This window comes from Lactuca saligna, chromosome 1, assembly GCF_052625555.1.
Source record: "Lactuca saligna cultivar CGN05327 chromosome 1, ASM5262555v1, whole genome shotgun sequence".
NCBI lineage: Eukaryota > Viridiplantae > Streptophyta > Magnoliopsida > Asterales > Asteraceae > Lactuca > Lactuca saligna.
In genome coordinates, this window is record NC_136417.1 from 158,693,761 (window position 1) to 158,718,753 (window position 24,993).

Below are 24,993 nucleotides of genomic sequence, written 5' to 3' on the forward strand. Positions count from 1 at the left end.
TTAACTTAAATTAAATGTGGCAAGCATCAAAATCAAAGTTTTAGAAAATACTATGTGTATCATTTATGTACCTATGGTGGGAAGGAAGAGCAACATATGCGATTGTTGGATTGGCCTTATAGATGGGTCATAAATTATCATCCCCCTCGGAACCTGAAGACTTGTCCTTTGAAAATGGATGAAAAAGACTTTTCATTCAAGATGAATTGAGAATAGGAAGTAGCAGCAACAACATTTCCTGCAAATGCATAGCAATGGGTATGTAAGTACTTCATTTATACAAAAGAGGGAAGATTGGTAAAATTTCATCCATGAAGCAAAATAGAGTGGATAATGGAATTGAAATTCAATAGTTTATGGAAATGGAATGGAAATGAATTCCAATTCCTACTAACGAATATTCATAAGAACGAAAATTACTGACAATTCATTCGACGGTATGGAACCGGTGATTCTTTTGTGAAACATTTCATGATTTCCATCTCGTCCATCACTAATATCTGTTATGATTAATGATTTGGAATGTTGAACAAATTAATCTGATCTCCGATACTATTTCTATGAAGATTTACCTGAATGCTTTCACAAAAAGGATGAGAGACTTCTCCATTGGAATCGCCATGTATTTCTTTGTCATCTCTACCCATCATATGATAACATGATGACGCAACATGAATCAATAGGTGTGTGTTTTGTTTGCTCTGCGTTTATGAACCTAGAACCCTAAATTTAAGGGGAATGGCAATTTACCTAGGAATACAAATGAAGACAAACAATCACCAACCATTATCTCCTCACAACCCCTTGAAAACCTTCAAACGCCACCTCACACCTCCACCTGAAAATCAAAAAAATAATAATAAGAAGGGAGAAGAACGGTTTTGATCAAACCAAAAAAAAGAGCAAGAATAGGCACATCTTTTCTATCTCCTTTTTTCTTTTCGCTCTCAAACTCTAGATGTAAATAGGAAAGCGTGAGAGATATTGAGAGAATATACACAAGAGAGACAGAGATACTGATTCAGGTACAGTTGAGAGGTAAGAACATATAATCATTTGAAGAAGAAGGAATTTGGATGGGTGAGGGTGGGTATGAGGAAAACTTGTTTCATGTGAGATCCAGAGCACAAAAGCCCTAGTTCTTCCAATTCTGGGATGGCGTGTCTTTAACGTCTCAGAGGGAAAAAAATGGTGGATAAAAGAGGATAGTTAACATTGTTGACCACTGTATGGCTACCAAGCTCCAAAAATAAGAAAGGGAGGAAGAGTTACAGCTGCATAATGAGGTCTAGGGTTTACATAGAAAATGAGAAGTATAGAGTGAAGGTTGTCGGCTGGTGAAGAGGATGATTTCATTATTCCTTCCCGAACAACAACAACTTCATCGGAGAACGATACCTGCAAATGAGGTCTAGGGTTTACATGGAAACCCTAAAAGATGGATGAAACGTGGGGTTTTTAATTTTTTAGGAATTCATTTCCCCTTGATATTAAAGGATGGAACGCGCGTTCTCTTAAAATTTCTAAAGCGACATCCTTAGATGACGCACATGTGCCCTTCGGGGTTTTTTTTTATTCGACACTAATTTAAGGGCACGCAATAATGCATGACGTAAATCCTTAAATATTTTGAAGAGGCGACACTTTTTTAATTTCACTCTCTTTTGTGTAACGTAAATCAATAAGTGTCATGGTTTGCACGTCGTAAAAGTGTCTTTTTCTTGTAGTGCGGGTGTAATTCATAATTCCATTCCAATGGCCAAATATGTTGGTCCTGATAAGTCCAAACCAATAATTCAGAATTTGGGTTTTCTACACCCTAATTAAGGTTTCTAACCCATTCATAGCCTAATAGGCTTAAAACTAAGTCCTTAGGTGAATTAGGGCTTCATTAGGCCCATTATGGTATCATAAGGCCCATTACAGTTTCATAAGACCCATTAGAGTTTCATTAGTCAAGCACCACCCACTACCACCTCGTGTAGTAGTGGTCAACGGTAGCTCACGGCGGCGGCCACCGCCTCTCGGTGGTGGTTACGAGTTTCTTTTTTTATTCTAGCATCAGTTACAGTATTACAAAGCAAAAACCCAAATAACACACACTAATACAAACACCCACACCCACACCCACACAGCCACCCTAGTGATGACCAGTAGTGGCACATTGAGGCAGCCACCACCTCATGACGGTGGCAATGGGTTTTCTTCCAAATTCTGGCCAAACAAACACATACCCACACGAACTACATTAAAACAAAACCAAAGATACACATACATGCATGCCCAGAACAGGAACACAACTACCCACCTAATAGCGTATGGTGGTGGCGGTGAGCTGAGCTTGCAAACGGAAGCAGCGCTAGTGTCCGGCAGCAGTAATGACGATTAGAAGTAGCTCGTGGCGAAACAGTCGCATGGAGGCCACGGTAACAGTGAGACCCAACATCAGTCGGTTCAACTGGTCCCTCTCACGACCACAATATTCGTTCTAACCCTCGCCTTCGTCAGCAAAGAGAGTAGTGGTGGTTGTGCATCGACAGGAAGGAGGAGACAAGGAAATGATCAGAACAACAACAACAACAACGGAAACCACACAATCCATTATGGCTCCTTCCTCAACAAAAGCGACGCGACGGCAGGTGAAGATGAGAATCCATCTTCGTCTTTAGCACTGCAGCAATGGCAGCAACCGAATGGTGGCGACTCTTCGCCTTCGATGGCGACGATGTTCTATCGTGGTCTTGGTTTATCAGAACTGCAAGGGGTCGGGTGGTGGCGGCTGCATGATGGAATAAGGAAAGGTGGCGGCTGAGCATCAGTTAAGGTTATAGTTGGACGGGTACATGTGGGTTATGAGGCATAAATACGGAGGCTGACAAGGTTGATGGGTTCACCCGTATCCCATACAATTTCATATGGTTTTTACACTTCCAACACCTCCTCCCATTATTATTTTCAAAACAAATCCTTAATTTACCATTTAAACCTTGCCTTGTGAAAAACTCTTACAAATCAAGTTCGAAATTTTACCGAGCAGCCCATGCTTGACAAATTCTTTTCAACTTTGGTACATAATTTATCCTTTTAGCCCCAGCCATCTAAAATCCTTTCATGTTAAGTCCAAATGATATCAAAACCCCATGTCTTCTAAAAATCTTTACAAAATAAATCCCAAGACTTACACTTTTAACCGCTAGCTTCTAAAACAGTACCAACTAACTCCTTGACACCAACCCTTGATATATGATTATTGATTTTAGGGCTACTATTTGTTCATTAATTTGTTTATTTATTTATTTCATAAATGGGGGGTTAGAGTTAAAGTTTTTTTTGGAGTAATAGTTGTGCATCAGTAGTCTCTAGCATTGTGTTTGCATTATGAACCCTGTTTTCTTGCAAGCTATTTATCAGGAGTTTGGTTACCAATGTTGGGTATCAGTTTTCGAATCTCGAGTCACAAAGTTCATTGTGAATGTCTCATGTGATTTGTCAGGTGGTGGTATATCTGAGCTGATAATGGATTTGGATGCAACGCAAGAATTCTTGAATTGACCATCCTTATGCTAGTGAGATTTGCAGGTTGTTGATGACTTGTCAAGAAGTCAAGTATGTATTTAAGGTTGTTAGGCACGACCTCCGGTTTGGGACTGGATGAAATTCACAATCTGTAGTCATAGGGAATAATTTTTGGATTTTAAATTGATTGTCCCTATTTTGAACAGTCCTACTTTGATTGGTTATCGCTGTGATTTAAGGGCTTCCAGTTGTGAAGAGAAAGGTAGTTGTTTTAGTTTTTAGGCAGAACAGATGGGTTTCTTTGTTTGATTGAGGGTAAAGTGTTAAGGTTCATTCTTTTGCATGTATAAGAGATTTATGCTATAATGGGGTTTGGATGACAGGTGTGACAACCCGAAATTTTCATTTGTATGAAATCTACAGTCAAACACTTCAATTAAAAGTCAAATTAATTTCTACTAATTTTTAGCTCGGTTTAAAGTCCGTTTGGGTATTTTTAAATATCTTTCCATCGAAAGAATAAACGAAAGGAAGTATAGTTTAGGATTAATGGTACAACATTTAAGTCACAAAACTCCAAGAGTTAGGAGTTTTCGGCCCAAAATAGTGTTAGGGCCGAAAACCCTAAAGAGTATAAAAATGACACTTAGTCATTTTTACCATTCTTTTTCCATTTCCAGGTCAAGAACAATTCTCTCTCAAGTATCATCTGAATTTTTGTCAAGATATTCAAGATTTTAAGTGTTTCCTTCCTTGTTTAGTTGATCTCTTCCATTATCTAGTGATCTTACATGATTTCATCCGTGAATTCATTCCATTTTCTTAGATCTTCCAGTGTTCTCCAAGAACACCAAGAACACACACTGATTTATTGGGCCGAAAAACACCTTCTTTGCTTCCATGTTCTAAGTATCCATCTCCTATACTTGTTATCTAGCAAAGATACTTAATTTAGAGCCTTGAAATCGTCATTTTTCCAAGAAAAAAAGGGGTTTTCATTTAGTGCATCTCCTTAAACCGAAAACCCTAAAGAATGGTGTCTTTAAGACCATAAGCCTTTCCTAATGCTTAGTATTGAGTGTAGAACACTTCCTTGCTTGTTGAAAGCCCTTGGAAATCACTTTACGCATCAAAGATCAAGAGTTTTCGGCAAATCATTTGGACCGGAAACCTCTTGGACCGAAAACCACAAGATACATACCACTTGGACCGAAAAATTCCTTAAGTGGCTATACAACCCTTGTTACTTCTAGAACTTGAATCAAAGTATTTTTCCATGTCCTAGGGTGTCTTAACTTGGTTAATTAATTGTTAAATGACTAATTGGATACCTATATGTGTGATTATATGATAAATAGGATCCTTGTGTGTGCACAAGTCTTCACTTCACACTTCGCATCCTATACCATCCGTTCATCCAAACCACTCACTACAGGTGAGTTCAGATCCTTTAATCAGCGTTTTAAACGATTTTAAATACTTTTATAGGGGCAGAATACACGTTGAATACCATAGTTATTATATCAATCACATGTGATTAATAACTAGCAAGAATATCGATTTACTATACTTTCAAACTGCTTTTCTAAACAAATGTCTTGAACTGCTTACCAAGCTCTTTTACATGTCAACCTTCTTATCAAACTCACTTTTATGTATCAAACCTTTTCTATTATAGCTTTCAAACTTATATATTGTTAAAACCATGTCTATTACATATATAGTTATATAAGTAATGATCTAAGGACTTAGGACTGCCAACTCAATTTATTTCTTGTTCCTTGTTTGGTTGTGGACTTAGAGTACCCTGTTGTTTGTCTGAGTGTCTTTGGATCCTTAGTTATGTATTATATATTATATATATGTATATGTATATATATGTATAGATATAAAGACTTTTATCTCAGTTCAATACATTCAGTCATACAAACAATTCTACTAGTAACTATAATAGGTATAGTTAGAGATAACTACTACTAAGTTCAATGAAGCATACAAAGAGTCAGTTTATTCATGAGTCAACCCTTACTATGATGAGAAACTATACAACTATACTATGATGAGAAATTATACAACTATACTATGATGAGAAACTATACAACTATACAATGATGAGAAACTATACAACGATACTATTATGAGAAAGTATACAACGATACTATGATGAGAAACAATACATTCACTACACTAGTACATAAATTACATATACAAGTATACGATAACATAAATACGATCCAATGTTTCGGGGCATGTCTTCACTACCATGGCCCGATTTTTAACCAGAATCTCCTTGAGGGAGAGCGTGAGTTTGCGTATAGATCTATACTGGATTGACTATCTTACACCTTGCTGCTACCTATAGGACCTGTAGGTCTTCGGGTGCCAAATGTCATTACTTTCCGACGTCTTACATCGTCGTGTTCATAGTCGATAGCATGGTATAATTAATCACATAATACCTTGATATAAATCGGGTTTAAGGTAGTTAGTACAACAGTAGTTATTATAATAGAACACTATATTACTACATTAATTTACCCTTTACATTTATTTGGTGATCACTTCACTTAAACATTAATGTACAAACTATATTTTGATAATGATAGTTATGCTTGGGAAAATTATACACTTTTAAAAGAAACAAACATACATAACAGTTGTGCCTTGGTAGAAGGCTACTTTTAGTAGAAAATATAGGATTTTCTAGGAGTTACAAACACTTACAAACACTCACATACTTTTACTACAAACGTTTACAAACTCGTACTTCAAACACTGTTTCAAAAATTTTGATACAATCATAGACACTAAATACTTATGAACTCACCAGCTTTAATGCTGATAAACTCTTTCAAAATAACTTGTATTCTCAGATTATCAGTAGATAGGTACCGATGCTAGCTTTTGAGAAGATAGAGCGCATACAAGACTCATATCTTATTTTGAATCATATTATGGTGGCTTATAAACCACATATCCTACTTGTATTAAAATTATATTATTAATGTAATGGATGATGTCGTTTACTTGTTTACTATTATACTGTGTCGTGATACTATACATGACGTCCTTCGCCCCATAACGTTTCCGCTGTTCTTGGTTTTTGGGTGTGACAGATTGGTATCAGAGCATCATTTATAGTTAATCCACTATATTAACCCATAAAAGATATACTAACTATAAACACAATGGGACTAAAAAATTCTAACCAAGAGTTTATAATTTTAAATAATAAAATATTTAACTAAGTATACAAGCCTGCATTCATACTAAAATCAGTTTCATAATGACAAATACAAAAGTACTACAAGTAGGTCAATAGTCGTTAAGTGGATACGCTAAGGTTATATGAAATTTAGGTGTTATAGACTTAGAATCTGTAATCTTTGCTTTACTTCCTGTTCCTTGGTTGGTTGTGGATTTGGAGTTAGGGTCACTTATTTGAAGGTCCATCCTGCTTTGATTTCATATAACTGGTATACATGATACAAGTATTAACATAAGTGATAAAGATCATCCTATAATTATCTTAAGTAGTTGTGACAACCCGGAATTTACATTCGGTCAAACCCTAAAAGTCAATCACTTCAATTTATAATTCAATTACTTTGTTACTTATTTTTAGCAAATTTAAAATCCGTTGGATTATTTTAATATTATGCTTTAAACGAACGGGTGAAAGGAAGTGCCATCTCGGGTCTTAAAATTGCTAAACCGCAAACACCTCGTGTCTTAGAAATTCACGGCCAAACTCTTATGATTGAGCCGAAAAATCTTCCAAAAAAACTGTTAACTCATGCTTTAAGCATGAGTTTACTCCTCAAACTAGTCATTTTGTGTTTATTCCCCAATCACCAAAAGAGTAAACTCAAAAACACTCTCAGGTATCATCCAAGATTTAATTCAAGATCTTCAAACTTGTAAGTGTTCTAGCCATTTCAAGTTGCTATAACACTTAATCAATTGATTGTACACCTTTTCATCCATGCATTTTTGTGTTTTGATTAGATTTCCAAAAACACCAAGAACACACACTATGTGTTCTTGGACTTTTAGCTCATTTTCAAGCTTCCTTATAGTAAGTACTTCCATCCTTGAGTCTTATTAAGCTAGTATTACATGTTAGCATCAAGAAAATATGCCAAGAACACAAGGATTAAGGTGTTCACGGTCCAAGAACGTTCTTGGGACGTAAACACCAAGAAAGGCACCAAAGTGTGCCTAAGAACTTTATCTAGCCCTAGTTTGATGTTTAAGCCTTTCCTTGATATGTCTAAACCTTCCCTTGATGTATTTAAATCTTGAAAAACACCAAAGTAAACCATTTTTATGTGTTTACGGTTTGGGGAACTCCCAAAACCGTAAACACCCTAAAGTGTGTTTATTTGGGCCATATTCCTTCCTTCGGCCAAAAAACTAACCTAGACAATTACCTTGATAAGTTAAGGACTTAAAATCATAACAATACCATTTTCCATATGGGTTTACGGTAGTAAACCCAAAGGTAAATGACCATGAGGCTGTAAACTCCTCAAAGGAGTGTTTTGTTGTCCTAATTCCTTCCAATGGACTAACCATCAAGTAGAAATGCTTCAAAGGACTTGTAAAAACCTCAAATGAACATATGGTCTTAAGGTGTAGTGTAACAACCCGTCATTTCAAGTCAGTAAAAATCGAGTCGTGTAACCTCTTTGAAAAAGGGATTAGAATATCATCGAAAAATGAAGTATTCAAAAGCTCTGTTTGGAGTACGCTATGTGGTAGGTATCGTCTTAAGGTTTCCAAACATATAAATAACACAAAAATCCGAGTTATAACAAAGAAGTTATGACCATTCTAAGTTTTCCGACAAAAAACGGCGATATGAAGTTACGTAAAAACGCAAAGTTTCAATAAAACACTTTCTGACCTTAGGTGTCTAAATGAAAGTTATAGATATCGTTAAACTACAAACGTGCATAAAAAGAACGCTCAAATCAGACATCGTATGAAAAAGTTATGAATTTTTAAAGAAATTCCTTAATCACGTCATTTTAATAAATAAATAATAAAAATAATTTCGGAATTTGCCGACGGAATCTAAACGAAAGTTGTAGATCTTAGTCTCACGTACAGGTGGATATAAAGAATGTCGAAAACGGAGTTCGTATGAAGGATATATGACTTTTTGAAGTTTGATAAACAATTAATATATATTTTTATTCAAAAATTCGGTATTATCCAAAGCCTGAGTCATGCGAGTACGCCCAGCGTACACGAGTACGCCCAGCGTACTCGAGGCCACGGCCTCGGATCGTCCACATCACCCCTATGCGAGCCTACCCCCCCGTCCCGTCCGAAGTGCGAGGCAGTCAAGGACTCGGTCATGCGTGAGGTACGCGTACGCCCCGCGCACCGAGGCCGTTCCAGCCCCCTATAAAAGGGATGCGAGGGTTCCCGGAAAAATTGCTCATTCTCTCTCTCTTTTCTTGCGTTTTGCCTTGTTTTCCGTGCTCGCACTACCCCGAAGCCCTGGTCATTTTGTGCAAGTCCCGAAGGTCGATTTTACTCCCGAGAAATCCCGAGAATCCCGAGGAAAATCCATTTCCCGAGACGAAACTTTGCCCGGTTTTCCATCTTGCTATCTTCAAACTTTCAAGTGAGTTCATACCCCTTTCAAACACACTTTAAATACATTTTAAATGCTTTTATACTCTTTTAAGGTGGGGGGGGGGGGGGGAATACAAGTAAACATACGATTATTCTCGTGTATTTTATAAAGTTTCACTTCACTTGTTTTACCGAATAAATCACTTGGAACTCATTATTATTATGGAAAACTCTTGTCATACTTTGTGTGCATTAGACTTATGCAAAGTATATAATGATTTCAAAATAACTTTCATTGTTAATTCGTTTTATACATTCTAAAAACTTATGATTTATGCTTTGTCAAACATTGTGAAAAAGGATAAACTTTGCATACAAAAACTATCACTTTAATACAGGCTTAGTTGAGAATCCATGAGACGTGTATATCTTCAAACGTTACTTTTCTTTATTAGAAAGTAATGCTGCAAGTCCTGTCTATAACCAGAGTCTCCCATTCGGAGAACGTGTCAAATGTGTATAGATCTATACGGGAAGTCATGATCCCGCGCCCTGACTGTTAGCTACAGTCCGTCCTTTGGGGTGATAGTTGTCATAACGCTGCGACGCCTGAAGAATGTCGTTACAGGCATATTATGTTTAGTATGGTTATAAAACTCATCGGATATACAATTATTATGGTATTATGCTTTTATGAACGAGTAACTGTTAAAACTATTCTTCATCTAACAAATGCGATATTCGTATAGCTTTATTATATAAAACTATGACACAACTTTTAAGTACGTCGTTTTCTTGCGATTTTCGGTCTTAGAGACTGCCAGTTATGTTAGGAAAATAAGGGTTTTTCCTGTATACAAACCAAACAAACAATAGGAAAATAAGGGATTTTCCTGGTGCAATTATTTACAACTTATAACACGAACATTCATATGCATTTCATACTTTTATAAGAAAATAAGGGATTTTCTTGGAAAACACAACAATTCATATCACAACCATTAAGGAAAATATTGGATTTTCTAGATCTAATACATTCATTTTCAACACAACGAGTCATAACTTTTTACATTTGAATTACTGCGTTTTCTGGAAAACATACACCCATTTTGGAATGACATTTAATTTTTCTAAACCACATACGAACTCATTAACTTAATTGTTGACACTTTCTCTATGAAATAACTTCTATTCTCAGGGAACCATTAAGCAGGTTTGGAAGTCAACTTTTGGGATTAACGCACTGACATTAATTACTTCTTTTGAAAGATGTTTATATATTTATCTTTTGAACATGTAATGAATACAATTATGTAAACATCTTGGAAACTTTAATATATATGGTGGTGTGTACTTTCCTTTCTATGAACTGTTATGATACTGAATATGACGTCCTCCGCCCCGGAACGATTCCGCCGTTTTGGTTTGGGGGTGTGACAGATTGGTATCAGAGCTTTGTTTATAGGGAATTAAGTATATCAAACCCATTTCTTTTTGGTATACAACTATAAACTCAACTGGGCAAAAACACTCTGAGAAAAGTCATACTTTTGAAATTAAATTTATTTAGTTTTAAGGTAAGCATGCACTCATTTCATACAAATAACAGTTTCATATCGAATAACTTTAGAAGTATTATAAATAAGTTGTGTAGTATAGGTACGCCTTGGGATATGTAATCGGAACTGGGAAGAATATAGCTTGATCAACTATATTTGTCCGAGAGCCGACTAACGTATGCCAAGGAGTGTCTGCAGTGGACAACAATTTTAAAACTTACCAAAAGCACATCATTACATAATACTAAGGGAGTTTTTGTGTTCCCGTCAACCATCAAACTTAAGGGTAAGTTTCATGTGCTCTAGCTTATAGTAAATTTTTAAGCCTATTCTCATAAAGTCTAAATGGCGGGATTCCATCACCCCAATGACCCCTACTACCCCAACCAAGGTAATGGAGGATGGATCGAAGAAGATCCTGAAGAAGACGAAGAGCCTATAGAGTTGGAGGAAGGGGATGACTCTGGAACGGATTCGGAGCCAGAAATTATCAATCCACCAATCCCACAACCTCCCGTTCACGTGAAGAACTTCCAAGGACCCACTCCTGTGTGGGGAAGTCACCTCCATCATTGGAGCCAACAACAAAGCTTACGCCCTCCCTACGGCATGTGTCGAGACTTCTATGATGTCAGAGGTGGGGGATCAGCCGACCGAGCACTTCCGGTCATGGTTGGCAAACTCGCCAACCAGTGCTATCAATCCAGAGTGCAAGCCAACCGAATCCGAGAGGTCAATGTGGAAGTACAAATCCACACGGCCGATATCAACCGCCTAGAGATGTTGCAGAACGACATCCACATTCGCACCGAAGCATTTCAAGCACAAGCAAATGCAGCCTTCGCAGAATTGAGGGAACAACAAGCTGCGTTTGATAGGCGCCACATGGAGTCAAAGCAGTCTGACACGGAGTCGAGCTCCAAACGCAAACCGCGCCACAAGTAGTACTTTCCCGACTCTCAAATTTTGTTATAAATTAGGACTTCGGATAAAAGTATTATTTTCTTTAACTTGTTTTGTAATCGGAGGCCTTTAGAAAGGTCAAGAACTTTTGTCTAAACCCCGCTGTAACACAACTGTATGTATAATATATATAAGGGTATATCCCTTTTCTTGTTGTTAATCATGCGTAGTTCGTTCAATTCATAGGTACATCTATTCAAACTTTATTTTCAAGCTCAAAACCTTGTGTCGGTCAAACCCAATTTCTTAGAACTATTAGAAGTTAACTCAATATCATTCATCTCTAAACTACCAAAACTTATAAATCTTTCATTTTCTTTTGGCAGCACGATGCCTCCTCGTCCAAACCTAAGGCCCAGACCGGGCACGACACCACCACCACCTCCACCACCAACTTATGATCCAGCCATGGTCCAGGCTGCTATCACAGCAGCAGTAACTACAACCCTCTCGCAAATAAACTCCCACGGAAATGGAGGGGCAGGAAGCAGCACGAATCATTCAAATCATGGCACTGGTCATGGCCAAGTAAGAGAATGTACTTACAAGGAGTTCTCTAACGCTAAGCCAAAAACTTTTAATGGAATTGGGGGAGTCATTGCACTAATGCAATGGTTCGAGAAGACCGAAACGGTCTTCGAGATCTGCTCATGCCTGGAAGCAAGCAAAGTCAAGTTCGCTGCTTGCACTTTCATAGATCGAGCCCTCACTTGGTGGAAAAGCCATGTGAATTCGGTAACGCTCACTGTCGCCAATGCCATGAGTTGGGAGGATCTGAAGGTTCTACTACTGGAAGAATATTGCCCAAGGGGCGAAGTGCAAAAGCTTGAGCAAGAGCTCTGGAATCTGAAAATGAATGGGTCTGACCTAGTCGCCTACACAGCTAGATTCAACGACCTCGCTGCATTGTGCCCTACCATGGTCAACCCAGAATCAAAGAAGGTTGAAAGGTACATGTGGGGGTTGTCACCCCAGATTCAAGGGCATGTCCTAGCTTCCAGCCCTGTTACCTACAACAGCGCTAAATGCCTGGCTCAGTGACTCATCGACCACGGAGTAAAACAAGGTAACATTGCAACAACCGCAAATCCATCTAAGGAGGCTCAGGGCCAGAGTAGGCCTTGGAACAAAAGGAGGGGACAAACCCTCCAGGAAAACCCCAAGAAACAACAAGTAATAGCGACCCACGCTATGACTGTACCTGCCAACCCTGCCCCCACAAGCTCATATAATGGGAAACTTCCTAAGTGCAACCGATGCAACTTCCACCACCACGGTCCTTGTCATGATCTTCAATGCACCAAGTACAATAAGAAGGGACATACAGCCCGCTATTGCAAAGAGCCAACCCAACCATCCGTCCCCACTGCTAATATCGGGGTAAGTCGCGCCTGCTTTGAGTGTGGAGACACGGGGCACTACCGCAGGGACTTCCCAATGGCAAACAACCGGAATACCGGCGGAAGGGGACGAGTTTTCACAATGGGACAAGATGAAGCCATTGCGGACCCTACTGTTGTTACGGTTACGTTTCTTCTTGATAACTCGTATGCATGCATTTTGTTTGATAGTGGAGCGGAAAGGAGTTTTGTGAGTCACGACTTTAAAGGCCTGCTAAAATCAATACCACAATCATTAAGTGAACCATTCATAGTAGAAATGGCCAACGGGAAAACCGAAGGCACTAAGGAGATATACTTAAATTGCACCCTAACATTAAACGATAATCCCTTTTCAATCAGCCTCATGCCAGTCTCGATTAAGAGTTTCGATGTCATTGTTGGCATGGATTGGCTGAGTTCTCGTCATGCGGACATTTTATGTTACGATAAGGTCGTTCGCATTAATCTGCCAACCGGCGAAACTTTCGTTGTCTTGGGAGACAAACCCAATACCACTCTTCGTATCATCTCAAGTATCCAAGCTCAGAAATGCCTACGCAAGGAGTGTCACGCGTTTTTGGCACATGTTGTAGATGTGAAACGCGAAGTCCAGGACATCAAGAATATACCCGACGTATGCGATTTTCCCGACGTTTTTCCCGAGGACCTTCCGGGAATACCTCCCGCGAGACAAGTTGAGTTCAGAATCGATCTAGTTCCCGGGGCTACCCCAGTAGCCAAAGCACCCTATCGATTAGCCCCGGTAGTGATGCAAGAGCTATCCAGCCAACTGAATGAGCTACTTGGAAAAGGATTCATCAGGCCAAGCTTCTCGCCATGGGGAGCACCCGTGTTATTCGTGAAAAATAAGGATGGATCATTCAGAATGTGTATCGACTACCGAGAACTCAACAAACTTACCAAAAAGAACCGATACCCCCTACCCCGAATCGATGACTTATTCGACCAACTCCAAGGAGCCAACTACTTCTCCAAGATCGATCTGAGGTCGGGATATCACCAGCTGCGAGTCCTGGGGAGTGATGTTCCCAAGACGGCCTTCCGAACGAGATACGGACATTACGAGTTCGTAGTGATGCCGTTCGGACTAACCAATGCCCCGTCCGTATTCGTGGATCTAATGAATCGGGTATGTCGTCCATTCTTGGATAAATTTGTGATAGTATTCATAGACGACATACTTATTTATTCAAAGAATAAAGAACAGCATAGTCAACATCTGAGGCAAGTCTTAGAGATAGTACGGACTGAGAGACTGTATGCAAAATTCTCAAAATGTGAGTTTTGGATTAGAAAGGTGGTCTTCCTCGGTCACGTGGTCAGCAAGGAAGGAATCCACGTGGATCCATCAAAAATCAAGGCTATCAAAAACTGGTCTGCACCAACTACACCAACAGAAATTCGCCAATTTCTAGGTCTTGTCGGTTATTATCGAAGGTTCATTCAGAATTTCTCCAGCATCGCAAAGCCTCTTACCGCCTTAACCCAGAAAGGTGTGACCTACAATTGGGGAGAAAAGCAAGATGCTGCCTTTCAGACTTTGAAACAGGCCCTTTGTAGTGCGCCCATCCTTTCTTTTCCAGAAGGGACCAAAGATTTTGTGGTGTATTACGACGCTTCGAAGCAAGGGCTGGGTTGTGTACTAATGCAGAGGGGAAAGGTTATTGCATATGCCTCATGATTTAGAACTTGGGCGGTGGTCTTCGCTCTTAAAATCTGGAGACACTACCTATATGGTACTAAGTGCACTATCTTTACAGACCACAAGAGCCTACAACACATCTTCGACCAGAAGGAGTTGAACATGAGACAGAGACGTTGGGTCGAATTGCTCAACGACTACGAATGTGAGATTCGCTATCATCCAGGAAAGGCAAATGTCGTGGCAGATGCCCTTAGTCGTAAGAAGTACTCTGGCCGAAGAGTGAATTCATTAGCCATGTCGATCCATTCGCACCTGTCAACACAAGTCAAGGAACCTCAAATAGAGGCCTTGAAACCCGAAAACGTGATAGGTGAGACCCTTAGGGGAATGGACAAGAACTTAGAAATCAAGAGTGACGAAGCACGCTACCTCATGAACCAAATATGGACACCCAAGTTTGGTGGATTTGGAGAGGTAGTTATGAGCGAGGCACACAAGACTCCATACTCCGTACACCCCAGGTCAGACAAGATGTATCAAGATCTCAAGCAACTCTACTGGTGGCCAAACATGAAAGCAGAGATCGCTACATATGTGAGCAAGTGTTTGACTTGCGCCAAGATAAAAATAGAACACCAGAAACCCTCAGGGCTACTCCAACAACCTGAAATTCCTGAGTGGAAATGGGAGCAAATTTCCATGGACTTCATAACGAAACTGCCCAAAACTCAGGGTGGCCAAGATACTATTTGGGTAATCGTCGATAGATTAACCAAGTCCGCTCATTTCCTACCAATCAAGGAAACTGATAAAATGGAAAAGCTATCGAGAATCTACATCCGAGAGATTGTACGACTCCATGGAGTGCCAATGTCTATCATCTCGGACAGAGACAGCAGATTCACGTCCAGATTCTGGCAATCATTGCAAAAATCCATGGGAACAAGATTGGACATGAGTACAGCCTATCACCCCCAAACTGACGGACAGAGTGAAAGGACGATGCAAACCTTGGAAGACATGTTGCGAGCATGTGTAATCGACTTTGGTAAGGCATGCGATGTTCACTTACCTTTGGTCAAGTTCTCTTATAACAATAGTTATCATACTAGTATCAATATTGCTCCATTTGAAGCCCTTTACGGCCGTAAGTGCAGATCACCTCTGTGCTGGATGGAAGTGGGTGACACACAATTAGCAAAAGGTCTAGTCCCTGATAGCAACCTCACTGGTCCGGAGATCATCAGAGAAACTACTGAAAAGATCGTGCAAATACAAGAACGACTGAAATCCTCGAGGGATGGCAAAAGAGCTATGCCGACAAAAGACGTAAACCCTTGGAATTTCAGATTGGCGATCGTGTACTACTGAAGGTCTCACCCTGGAAGGGCATGATACGCTTTGGAAAACATGGGAAGCTAAATCCTAGGTACATTGTACCCTTCGAAATCATTTCAAGAGTTGGTTCAGTGGCCTACAAACTCCGACTTCCAACCGAGCTTAACAAAGTACATCCAGTATTCCACGTATCAAACCTGAAGAAGTGTTTGTCTGACGAAACACTTGTAATTCCACTCGATGAGATCGAACTAAATGAAAATCTTAACTTTTTGGAAGAACCCATCGAGATCATAGATAGGGAAGTTAAACGAACTAAACAGAGCCGCATTCCAATCGTAAAGGTCCGATGGAATGCTAAGAGGGGACCTGAGTTCACGTGGGAACGAGAAGATCAAATGCAACAGAAGTATCCACACCTCTTCCTCAGCCCCTAAGACTTTTCTTTTGTATTAAAATTTCGGGACGAAATTCCCTCTAATGGTGGGATGATGTAACAACCCGTCATTTCAAGTCAGTAAAAATCGAGTCTGTAACCACTTTGAAAAAGGGATTACAATATCATCGAAAAATGAAGTATTCAAAAGCTCTGTTTGGAGTACGCTATGTGGTAGGTATCGTCTTAAGGTTTCCAAACATATAAATAACACAAAAATCCGAGTTATAACGAAGAAGTTATGACCATTCTAAGTTTTCCGACAAAAATCGACGATATGAAGTTACGTAAAAACGCAAAGTTTCAATAAAATACTTTCTGACCTTAGGTGTCTAAATGAAAGTCATAGATATCGTTAAACTACAAACGTGCATAAAAAGAACGCTCAAATCAGACATCGTATGAAAAACTTATGAATTTTTAAAGAAATTCCTTAATCACGTCATTTTAATAAATAAATAATAAAAATAATTTCGGAATTTGCCGACGGAATCTAAACGAAAGTTGTAGATCTTAGTCTCACCTACACGTGGATATAAAGAATGTCGAAAACGGAGTTCGTATGAAGGATATATGAATTTTTGAAGTTTGATAAATAATTAATATATATTTTTATTCAAAAATTCGGTATTATCCGAAGCCTGAGTCACGCGAGTACGCCCAGCGTACTCGAGGCCACGGCCTCGGATCGTCCACATCGCCCCTATGCGAGCCTACCCCCCCGTCCCGTCCGAAGTGCGAGGCAGTCAAGGACTCGGTCATGCGTGACGTACGCGTACACCCCGCGTACCGAGGCGGTTCCAGCCCCCTATAAAAGGGATGCGAGGGTTCCCGGAAAAATTGCTCATTCTCTCTCTCTTTTCTTGCGTTTTGCCTTGTTTTCCGTGCTCGCACTACCCCGAAGCCCTGGTCATTTTGTGCAAGTCCCGAAGGTCGATTTTACTCCCGAGAAATCCCGAGAATCCCAAGGAAAATCCATTTCCTGAGACGAAACTCTGCCCGGTTTTCCATCTTGCTATCTTCAAACTTTCAAGTGAGTTCATACCCCTTTCAAACACACTTTAAATACATTTTAAATGCTTTTATACTCTTTTAGGGAGGGGGGGGGGGAATACAAGTAAACATACGATTATTATCGTGTATTTTATAAAGTTTCACTTCGCTTGTTTTACCGAATAAATCACTTGGAACTCATTATTATTATGGAAAACTCTTGTCATACTTTGTGTGCATTAGACTTATGCAAAGTATATAATGATTTCACAGTAACTTTCATTGTTAATTCGCTTTATACATTCTAAAAACTTATGATTTATGCTTTGTCAAACATTGTGAAAAAGGATAAACTTTGCATACAAAAACTATCACTTTAATACAGGCTTAGTTGAGAATCCATGAGACGTGTATATCTTCAAACGTTACTTTTCCTTATTAGAAAGTAATGCTGCAAGTCCTGTCTATAACCAGAGTCTCCCGTTCGGAGAACGTGTCAAATGTGTATAGATCTATACGGGAAGTCATGATCCCGCGCCCTGACTGTTAGCTATAGTCCGTCCTTTGGGGTGATAGTTGTCATAACGCTGCGACGCCTGAAGAACATCGTTACAGGCATATTATGTTTAGTATGGTTATAAAACTCATCGGATATAAAATTATTATGGTATTATGCTTTTATGAACGAGTAACTGTTAAAACTATTCTTCATCTAACAAATGCGATCTTCGTATAGCTTTATTATATAAAACTATTACACAACTTTTAAGTACGTCGTTTTCTTGCGATTTTCGGTCTTAGAGACTGCCAGTTATGTTAGGAAAATAAGGGTTTTTCCTGTATACAAACCAAACAAACAATAGGAAAATAAGGGATTTTCCTGGTGCAATTATTTACAACTTATAACACGAACATTCATATGAATTTCATACTTTTATAAGAAAATAAGGGATTTTCTTGGAAAACACAACAATTCATATCACAACCATTAAGGAAAATATAGGATTTTCTGGATCTAATACATTCATTTTCAACACAACGAGTCATAACTCTTTACATTTGAATTACTGCGTTTTCTGGAAAACATACACCCATTTTGGAATGGCATTTAATTTTTCTAAGCCACTTACGAACTCACCAACTTAATTGTTGACACTTTCTCTATGAAATAACTTCGATTCTCAGGGCACCGTTAAGCAGGTTTGGAAGTCAACTTTTGGGATTAACGCACTGGCGTTAATTACTTCTTTTGAAAGATGTTTATATATTTATCTTTTGAACATGTAATGAATACAATTATGTAAACATCTTGGAAACTTTAATATATATGGTGGTGTGTACTTTCCTTTCTATGAACTGTTATGATACTGAATATGACGTCCTCCGCCACCGAACATTTCCACCGTTCTGGTTTGGGGTGTGACATGTAGAGTTTATGACCGTAAACCCTTGAGTTTACTTCCGTAAACTCCTTGGGTAATGGTTATTAAAACTGTAAACTCCAAAGGAGTTTACCCTTCAACTCCAAACACTCTAGCTTTGCCCTACAAACACTTGGATGCAACCCTTGTGATCTTTAACACTTGAAACAAAGTGTTTTAATGTTCTAGAGTGTCCCAACTTAATTTATTAGTTATAAATTGGCTAATTAGTTATATATATGTTCAATATATGATAACTAGGCTCGTGCATGTGTACAAGTCTCCATTTCTCACCTAGCAACGTATCCGACACTTCAATCCAATCCACTCACTACAAGTGAGTTCATACCCCTTTAACTAACCTTTGAAATACTTTTAAATGTTTTAAATGATTTTATGGGGGGGGGGATACAAGTTGAATACTTATAGTTATTACATCAATCAAATGTGATTAATAACTACAAAACCAATGATTTTCTTACTATTCAAACTATTTATCAAACTGTTTTGCTTCAAACTATTTTACAAATTCTTATGCTTACCAAATAAATTTTCTTAAGCTCTGTTATACTTTTATCAATTGCATGTCTATATATGTATAGTTATACAAGCAATGTTTAAAAGGCTTAGGAAGGCATGCCCGCCCTATTTCCTTTTCGTCGTTGAGATGTGGTCTGGTGGGGTATCGGGTATCTGTCCGAAGGTCATTTCAATATTAGTTGTATATCATGTGTACATATAAAGTCATAAAAGTTCTTCCATATTCATACGTACCAGTTACATCATTAGTAAGTTACCATAGGGGTAGCACAGGATAATACTTATACTATTGCTAGAACACTGAGATGTTCAATGAGTCAGTCCATTCATGAGTCACTACTTATTACTATGAGAACATATACATTACATTACTATGAGAACATATACAACTATACCAGAAAGAGAACATATACAACTATACTAGAAAGACAACATATACAACGATACTAGAACGAGTAACAATACATTACATATACATGAATACATTAACATAATTGTGATCCACTGTATCGGAGCATGCATTCAATGTCATGGCCCTAGTTGCAGCCAGAGTCTCTTGGAGGGAGAGCGTGAGTTTGTGTATATATCTATACTGCATTGACTATCATACACCTTGCTGCTAGCTATAGACGGACCTACAGGTCCGCGGGTGCCAAACGTCATACCTTTTTATGACTAACATTGTCGTGTTTCTTCGTCGATAGTATTGTACAATTAATCACATTATACCTTGATATAAATCCGGTTTAAGGTAGTTAGTACATCAGTAGTTCCTATAATACAACACTACAGTACTACATTAATTTACCCTTTACATATATTTAGTGATCATTTCACTTAAACATTAATGTACAAACTATATTTTGTTAATGATAATTACACTTGGGAAAATTACACACTTTTACAAGAAACGAGCATACAAAGCAGTTAAGCCTTGGTAGAAGGCTACTTTTAATAGGAAGTATAGGATTTACTAAGAGATTTAAACTTTTACAAACACTTAAAAACATTCACATACTTTTATCACTAATGTTTACAAACTCGTACTTCAAACCACATTCAAACGTTTTAATACAAACACCGAAACTAAAATACTTATGAACTCACCAGCTTTAATGCTAATGAACTCTTTCAAAATAACTTGTATTATCAGGTCATCAGTAGACAGGTACCGAGGCCAGCTTTTGAGAAGATGGAGCGCATTCGAGACACATCTTATTATTTTGATTTACATTTTTGGTGTCTATAACTGTATAGAACACACTTGTATTAAAATTATATACTTTATTCAATGGATGATGTTGTTTGCTTGTTTACTGTTATACTGTGTGGTGATACTTTACATGACGTCTTCTGCCCCAGAACATTTCCGCCGTTCTCGGTTTTGGGGTGTGACAGATTGGTATCAGAGCATTGTTTATAGTGAATTGAGTATATCAACCCATAAAAGATATACTAAATATAAACCCATTTGGGATTTAAAACACTCTAACCAAGAGTCTATACTTTAAATACTAAAATATTTAATTAAGTATACAAGTCTGCATTCATACTAAAATCAGTGTCACAATGACAAGAATAAAAGTATTACGATTGTTAAGTATCACAAATGAGCTTGGCGATGTATGGTAAGCCCTAGGAATGGCATAGCCTGATCAACTATGCTGGTTCGAGGAGTGATTAGCATATACCCTAGAATGGTTGTGATATGTTAAAAAGTCTAAAAACTTACCAACAATACTACAAGGAGAACAATAGAACCTAACCTTAAAATCTATAGGAGTATTTTGTGCTACTACAAGCTACTTATATACTAGATTCTATACCTCTCTTCTCGCGTAGATTTAAATGGCTGGATTCCATCATGGCGACCCGTACTTCCCAATTGAAGGAAATGTTGGATGGCTTGAAGAAGAGCCCGAAGATGAGCATCCAATCCCTTTGGATGATCACCTCGCAGAAGGCATTTCGGATGGATCTGAATCTAAGCCTGAACTAAACAACCTACCGCTAGTAGGTCAAGCCCCAAACAACAATCCCCGACCAGCTTTCCCAGGTCCCACACCCTTGTGGGCAACCAACTTGAATCGCTAGAGCGACGAACAGGGTCAACCCTTACCTTACTTTGGGGACCGAAGCTTTTAAAACCTTAACGAAGGTGGATCTACGGATCAAGCTCTGCCCGTCATTGTCCGTAGAATAGCTCGTAATGTTGAACAAGGTCAAGCAGCCATCGACCAGGTCATGGAGATTGATGCCAACTCTAGTGTAACACAATCCGCATCCGCCGTCTGGAAGTAGAAATGGAAAGGACCAAGAGAACCAATAAGACCCTACAGCAACAGCTAGTTGCCTCCCGAGCCGAAGTCATAGAACTTCGAGTTCGTCAGAGGGCTCATGAACGTCACCTTCAAGAGGTGGTTTGTCAAGTGGCAGACCTCAAGGTTTGCCCGAGTAATTCCCATCGCCATTAGAAGATGTCTAGCACATCTTTGTCTTTTGTTTAAGGAATAGCCGTTAGTATCTGTGCTCTAAGTAGCACTTGTCTGTAAAATATTCCTAACTTTCAGTACTCTAACTAGGAATCTAGGAACTGTCAAACTTTTCCATATGGTATGATGTAAGACTTACTGTAAGGTCAATTTTCCATGAACTTGTTACATCGATAATACCAGTATTATAGACAGCTATGTAATCTGCGGGGAAAATCTTTACACTTGTGTTTTCATACTAATCTTCTACGTTGTGATCTCAAACACTCATTCAACTGTTGCACTATGGTTAGTTAGTCCATGTGTCACTCTCACCCTGCTTACAATTGATTCTTAGTATTGTATTCACCTTTATAAACTTTCAGTAGAAAGATGACTCCTAAAAAATCTCCCAGGAATAACCCTGCACCACCACCACCTCCTCCTCCTCCTCCCCTGGTCATCGATACTACAACCCTCAATGTTGTAGTAGTTGCGGAAGTGGCAACTTCCATGGCTCAGTATCACTCCATTGATGCCAACAGAGGTGGAACCCCTGTTGACTCTATTCCTACCGAAATCCCTGTGCGCTCGAGAGAGTGCTCCTACAAGGATTTCACCAACTACAAGTCGAAGTCCTTCAAGGGAACTGGCGGAGTCATTGCCCTCTCGCAATGGTTCAAGAAGACTGAATGAGTCTTCGAATTTTGTTCGTGCCCTGCTGCGAGCAAACTCAAATATGCCGTGTGCACCTTTGAAGAAAAAGCCATAACGTGGTGGAATGGACATGTTAAAGCACTAAATCTCATAGTGGCCAATGACATGGGTTGGGAAACCATGAAATACCTCATGATTGAGGAATACTGCCCGAGGAGCAAGATCCAGAAATTGGAGCAGGAGTTGTGGAGCCTAACCTTGAAGTGCTCCAACATAGCTGCATATACCGCCAGATTCAGCGAACTGGTGGCCCTCTGCCCCAATATGGTTCCCACTGAGGGGAAAAAGATCGAGAGATACATATGGGGGCTACTGCCTCTGTATGAGGGAAATGTCCTATCATCAGACCCTGCTACCTTCGACAGTGCCAAGCGACTGGCACAATGACTCATTGACTATGGAGTCAAATCCCCATCAGCGACAACACCCCTAGCCATCTCAAAACCCTCCAAACCCGCTGACACTAAGCGGAAATTCTGGGATGACAAGAAGAAACAGCAAGCTACCAAAAAGCAAAAAATTGTGGTTGTGCATTCCACAATAACCCCTACTGTTGCTACTGCTCCGGTGAGGAAGTATGCTGGGAGTTTGCCTAAGTACAACAAATGCAACTTCCACCACAACGGCCCCTGCCGTGAAATGCAGTGCTCTAACTGCCACAATAAAGGACACACTGTCCGTTTTTGCAAATCTCCAGCAAGGCCGATCACCCAAGTCCCCGACACTGGCATGATCCAGGCTTGCTATGGATGTGGCAGGCGGGCCACTAGAATAGGGACTTCCCCAAAGCAAAGAATGTTGGCAGAGCGGGGAGAGTACTAGTGATAGGCCATGAGGAAGTAGTTGCTGACCCAACAGTGGTGACTGGTACGTTCCTCCTCGATAACTCCTAGGCATGCATTCTGTTCGTTAGTGGAGCGGAGCGAAGCTTCGTGAACCATAAATTTGCTCGCATACTTAAACAACAACCGCACACACTTAAAGAACGATTCACAGTAGAAATGGCTAATGGAAAAACTGAAAGCACGAATAGGATATACTTAGGATGTACCGTAACTCTAGATAACCATTCATTTCCAATCGACCTTATGTCGGTCTCGATTAAAAGCTTCGACGTCATCATCGTCATGGATTGGTTGAGTCTCCATCGCACTGACATCATGTGCTATGACAAAGCATTCCGTCTAAACCTCCCATCTAACAAAACTCTTGTCATCCACGGTGACAAACCCGGTGCGAGTCTTCGTAATATCTCAAGTATTCAAGCACAGAAGTATCTATGTAAGGAATATCATGCATTCCTTGCTCATGTTGTCGATATGAGCCTAGAAACGAAAGAACTAAAGAACATTCCAGTAGTGAGCGACTTTCCCGACATCTTCCTAGAAGAGCTACCAGGATTACCTCCACAACGAAAGGTTGAGTTCAGAATCGACTTAGTCCCAGGAGCTACCCCAGTAGCCAAGTCGCCCTACCGATTAGCACCAGCATAGATATAGGAACTATCTGGTCAACTTAACGAACTGCTCAGCAAGGGCTTTATAAGACCAAGTTTCTCGCCTTGGGGAGCACCAGTCTTGTTCGTTAAGAAGAAAGACGGATCATTCCGTATGTGTATCAACTACAGAGAACTCAACAAACTGACGGTCAGTAATCGTTACCCTCTGCCTCGCATAGACGATCTATTTGACCAACTGCAAGGGGCGAACTACTTTTCCAAAATTGATCTATGATCCGGGTATCACCAGTTACGAGTGCTAGAGGAACATGCTCCAAAGACAGCCTTCTGAACTCGTTATGGGCACTACGAGTTCGTGGTGATGCCATTCGGATTGACCAATGCACCCGTAGTTTTCATGGATCTGATGAATAGAGTATGCCAACCTTACTTGGATCAGTTCGTCATTGTCTTCATTGATGACATCCTGACCTACCCCTGAAGTAAGGAAGAGCATGGCGATCACATGTGACACGTTCTAGGAACTTTACGAATGGAGAAGTTCTCTAAATGTGAATTTTGGATCCAAACAGTCGAAATCTTAGGACACATGGTAAGCAAAGAGGGAATCCACGTGGACCCATCCAAAATTAAGGCCATTGAGAACTGGTCAGCACTGAAGACGCCTACAAAAATTCGTCAATTTCTAGGTTTCGCTGGCTACTACCACAGGTTCATACATAACTTCTCCCAAATTGTGAAACCCCTTACAACACTAACCCAGAAAGGCGTGGCCTTTGACTGGGAAGAGAAACAGGAGAGAGCGTTCCAAAAGCTCAAGCGAGCGTTGTGCACCACACCAATACTATCCATCCCCGAAGGGATAGAAGATTTCGTTGTCTATTGCGACGCGTCAAATCAAGGGCTCGATTGTGTTCTGATGCAACGGGGTATGGTTATCGCC